Here is a 6,000-nt window from a genome sequence, read left to right as displayed (position 1 = left end):
ATGCACCTTAACCTGTCTAGAAGGATAATTTATAACCTTATCTCGTTGCATGAACAAAAAACCTAGGACAATCATTGTTGCATCACAATAAGTCACATAACCATATGAACCCTCTGGTAGAGTTAAGACAGAAGTTGTAGTCAATCTAATTATCAATTCTTCAAAGCTTTTCTCACAATCATCTGACCAATGAAACTTGCCAATCTTATCAGTCAACCTAGTCAATAATGAGGTCATGGATGAAAATCCTTACATGAACCTTATATAATACCCCGTTAGACCTAAGAAACTTCTGATATCTGTAGCAGACGTAGGTCTAGGCCATTATTTCACTGCTTCTACATTTTGTTAATCCACTCAGATCAGCTCGCTAGATACAATGTGACCACGAAAAGCAATACTTTCAACAAGAACTGATTTTCTAAACTTAGCTAATAACTGACTATTCTTGAGAGTCTACAGAACAACTCTCAAATGACTCCAATGTTTTTCCTCAATCCTATAATAAATGCGGACATCATGAATAAAGATGATAATGAATAATTCCAAGTACTATCTGAATACCTTGTTCACAAAATCCATTAAACTTGTAGTAGAATTTCTGATCCCAAACGCAATAACTATAAATCCATAATGACCCAATTGAGTTCTAAAGGCTGTTTTCGGATTTTCACAATCTATGACTCTTTGTTGCTGATAACCCAATCTGTGGTCTATCTTTAAGAAATGATAAGCACCCTAAATTTGGTCCAACAGGTCATCAATCCCGTGATTCGAATACTTATTTTTTATCGTGACCTTGTTCAAGTGTCTATAGTCAATGCACATTTGGAGGAAATCATCTTTCTTCTTTACGAACTACACTTGGTCAACCGATGGCAAAACACTAAGTTTGATATTGCCTTTTTCTACATGTCATTCAATTGCTTTTTCAATTCATTAATATTAGTTGGAGACATTCTTTAAGGAATAATATAAATAGGCGGGGTATCGTCAAGGAGATCTATTCAAAGTCAATGTATCTTTCGTGAGGAACTCCAGGAAGATCTTCTAGAAACCCTTCTGGAAACTCAATGACTAGTCAAACTCACTAAAAAGTTGGGGTGTCAAAGCTAAAATCCTTAATATTAACTAGATGATAGAGATAAAACATAGAGATTATATTTCTAGACCTACAGTAAGAAATGAATCGCCCGATAGGTTCTAAGCTACTACTCTTCTATTCTAAGACAGGTTTGTTTGGAAATTTAAAATGAACAATCCTATTTACACATAGATTGGGGCATAATAGGAATATAACAAATCCATGCCTAGAATAATATCAACGTCTACTATTTCTAACTCTACTAGATCTGATGATGTGACGTTCTGAGAGACTGTGACAGGGTAATTTTTGTATACCCGTCTATATATAACAGGGTTACTTATTGGTAGAGACTAAGAAAGGACGTTCTTAGAGACTTTCTTGACTAACACTGAATTGGAATTCTATTTAATGAGTTAAAAAGGAGTGAGTGTCCCCTAGATCTAACAATGCATAAACATTAACGTGAAAGACCATTAACATACAAGGAACTACATTAGGAGAACCTTTTTGATCCTGCGAGCCGGGATAGCATACAACCTGTTATGGCGCTGACCGCCACTTGTACCAGATGACTTACCCTTGTAAGTCGGGTGACTTGTCGGTGCTGCTGAATTGTAGATTAAGTTCTACCATTACTGCCTCCTTGACTCTGTCTTGAAGAACAATCCCTCAACCTTTGACAAGACTGACCGCATCCAAAGCATCCTTCCTTTCGTACAAGGCGCACGACTGGATAGTTCTTACCACACTTAGGAAAAGTGGGGGTAACTCTTGGTGCCTAAAACACTTCTCTAAGACATAGATCCTAGTCGCCAAACCTATTGATCAGATTTGTTCTTGGAGGACGGAACACTAACTGACAAAGGGGATTGGGATGAAAATTTTTGCTGACTTTGCGAGCGATATCTACCACTTGATTTCTGATGATAATAGTGATAGTTCCCATTCCTATCCTTATTATTCTCCTTTGTATGTTGCCTAAGCTTTGCACATTCAACCTGCTGAGCATGAGTCATAAGCCTAGAGATGTTCATATCTCCCAGTAACACAATATTTCAACAGTCTGTTTTCACCAAATCTGATATTCCATAAAATAATTTATTCTTCTGAGCCATGAAGTTAGCAACAATGTGAGGAGAATACATGGAGAGTTTGTTAAACTTGAGCTCGTAATCTTGGAAAATCATGTTACCCTATCTTAAGTTCATAAATTACTGGGCCCTTGCTTCTCTCAATGCTATCGTGAAAAACTTATCGAGAAAGGTCTCACTAAAACATTCGCATGTAGTTGGGGTGCATTTATACTCTAATTTCCTTCCATTGGTATACTAGATATGAGACACAGCTTTCACCTGGTATGATGCGAATTCAACCTGATTATACCCAATGACCTGCATCACCTTAGAGATCTTTTTGATCTCATCAAAAAAGTTCTAGGGATCCTAACTAATCTGTGATCCTATGAAATTAAGTGGATTCAACCAAAAACAGTTACGGACCATAGTTGTTGTCGATCCACCATTATAATTCACAAGATCTTGAACCCCCTGATTTCTCTCGTTAGCCACACTCTAAGCCACATCTGAATGGCATTCCAGAATTCAACATATGAGACTTTTTGATCTAGTACAAGAGGAGTTGTGTTTGTTTCTTGGCATTCACAATTCTGACGTTAGCACTATGAGGAGGCATGATATCAACCATAGAACGTTGAGTTAGAATGAAATTAGATCATACCTTATGCATGATAAAGTACCAATAAAATGACAAATTTCTAAAAAGAAGTTGTAGCCTCCGTCTCATTAAATATGATGCGAACTACACACCAATGAAAAGGACTCTACCTAGTGTGGCTTTTTATGCATCCTAGGACACTTAAACCTAGAGCTCTGATACAAAGTTTTAACGCCCCGAGCTAGTCTCCGAGTAGTGTACACAAGAATTAGGATCACAAGCGATCCCAACATAACCCTACTGGTATGATCATGAGCATACAATAGATAATAAACTGGTGCATAAGCTAAATGATAAATAAAACAAAAAGATGGCAAATGCCCATATACTATAACTGAAATAAGTGATATATTGATGATTTTAATAGAACGAAGATTTTACTCAACATTAAGATGAATCTAACTATGCTTGAAATACGCCTCTAACTAACAAAAAGTTCTTGGACAAACCCACACTAAGTCTAAAAAACCATAAACTAAAGGACTAAAAATACAGATTAGAAACTCATGACTATTGTCCTAGAAGAATGAGGATTAACCACTAATTCTACTGAACTGTAGATTGGGAACCGGTCTAAGTGTGATCTAGATGCTGAGAACCTGAACCTACAATATGAGAAGATGTAGTGCACGTATTCATCAGTACTTGAAAGGTATTGATCATGGAAGATACAATAACGTTGAAATAACATATAACTTAACAAGGTAATAAAGCAATGAAATAGTCAGAACATGATAAAGATAATGAATTCACATATAACTTAATGCAACGACCAATTAATAATATGTTGAAACTGAATATGAGATATACTGATTAAAAGATAAATGCAACAGAATCTTATTAAACCGCGGAGATACTAATACCCGATAATAAAACCACATGAGATAAATGTGGAGTCTGATGTATACGCCCTATTGAGAGGACTCAATATATTCTGCTAGAGGTATAAAGGCATGCTGTCGTGATCACTAAATGGATGCCCACAAAGGGTACTTAAAACCTATTTGGCTAGTAGTGCTAAGACTATTTGGGTACTCTAAATCCTAGTCAAATTCGCTATTATGCTAACCCTAATGTAGTAAATGGTTAACTGTTTATGACTTAGTTTCTTAAAGACTGTATAGATCAAACTAAACATGAAATCTGAGAATGCAATAATTAATTTGATAATGACAGATTAATAATTGATCCATGTATAAGTGAATGACTTATATATCTAACATAGCATGTGTAATTAAATAACTAAATAATTACATAACTAGGGTTCTAAAATTCATTAGAGAAACGATGTAATAACACATTATCCAATTTGAAACATGTTAATAACTAATTGATGATGATTTTCTTCAATTCTAGAAACCCTAGGTCTATTCATAATAAGGTCATTAAGAAACTGTTCTTATTCCAGGGACCCTATGGGGGAAAGGAACCCACAAGTGAAATCCCACGTACTTGGTAATGATTTCCATGGAGAAATCTTTCGATGCGTGGATTGAACTAATGGAACCTTGTTGCGTTCTTGATCTAGGGTTTTTGTGCTTTTTCTCCTCACTTGCTTTTAATTTTTCTAACATTTGATTAATGATTTAACTTAGGTAAGTTCTAGTTATGTTTCTAAGTTTAAATTGACCAAAAACTTGTAATTTAGGGTCTGAACAACGTATCTTAGGGGTCTAACGAAATAGGAAAAGACCAAAGGAACCCTTAATTAACTGTTGTAGGAGTGATCGGTGAATTTGACTTACGGGCTGTAGTTAAATCTACTGTCCGTAGTTATATCTATGGTCCATGTCTTGGGTCTGTAAGTCAATATGCTCAACAAGTCTTCACTAAAACGAGCATAACTTATACTCGGAGGTTGGATTTTACCAAACTCAGCAACATTGGAAAGATGATTCAATTATCTATCACAACAAAGTTCATGGAACACCTAATTTCTTATGTGAATAAAAGTTATTTCTATTTGAAGTTTTCCCAATCAGGAATTTCCTCTAACTCACTGTTGTCCCCCACTTATGGTCAGACCTACGAACCATATATCGAAATATTGTCCATGTTGTTCGAGCGTAGTTTGTGTCAAAGGTTGGGTAAAGGTGTGTTAATCTATGAACACAAACCTAAGATTTGAGTCTAACTTACGGATTGTGGGTCTGTCCGTGTCCCTAGACTTATTCGATTTTTGTAAGTTGATTTTTGCGAGGGGCAGTAGTTGTGAACCATTGACCCAGATCAGGAGCCGTAGATGATTTTACGGTCCGTAGGTTGTGTCCATATGTTACACCTGCAATTTCATGGCAAGCTGAAATCTTGTTTGTTTCGCTTATGGGATGTTACATATTGTATTTTACAACTTCTAGGCCAGAAATAATGTTTTCTATCAATTTTTTATCTCGATATATGCAAAGTCTCAAAACAAAGAATTGTTTAGCCGCTACAAGGGTGATAAGGTTTATTAGAATAATGATTAATTGAGGAATATTGTATAGAAATGTGGATAATGGAGCTCTTATTATCTAATCAAATAGTGATTAGAGAGGATGTCTTGATCACTACAAAAGCACTTCTGTTTACTAATTTTCGTTTAGTTCAAGTACTTTTTCATAGAGCATAAAGAAGCAAGATATTGTAGCCCAATTTTGAGCACACGCTCAGTATGTTGCTTTATTTGTAAAAAGTTAAGCAATTTGGTCAAGAGAGATCTTGTTGGAATTGAATTTGTTGCCAAAACCACTAACAACAATCTATGTGGACACTAAATAAACCACTTTGATGGTTGAAAAATCCAGGGCTTCATGGAAGAAGAAATCATATCAACATGAGGTTTCATGCTTGAAGAGATGCTAAGAAGGATGGTGAATTTAATTTGGTGCATTGCATGAGTGAAGGTCAGCAGGCTGATATTATGACCAAGGTTCTTTTAACTAAGAAGTTTGAGATTCAAAGGTTGTTGTTAGGAGTTTTAATGAACAATCTTATGAATGAGTATTTGAAAATTAAGAAATGTCTAGAAACTCATACACTAGAGATATTTTGTGTCAAATGAAAACTCCTAGACTGGAGACATTTTCTAATAAATATATTAGAAAAGTAAGATATGTCTTGAAATTCCAATGTTGGAGATATCTATTAGTAGCTATGTTAGAAAATTATGTTTTATCTAGAAACACCTAGATAGTAGA

The sequence above is a fragment of the Solanum lycopersicum genome, chromosome 11 (assembly GCF_036512215.1).
Source record: "Solanum lycopersicum chromosome 11, SLM_r2.1".
In the NCBI taxonomy this organism is placed as follows: Eukaryota; Viridiplantae; Streptophyta; class Magnoliopsida; order Solanales; family Solanaceae; genus Solanum; species Solanum lycopersicum.
This window is presented reverse-complemented; position numbering follows the sequence as displayed.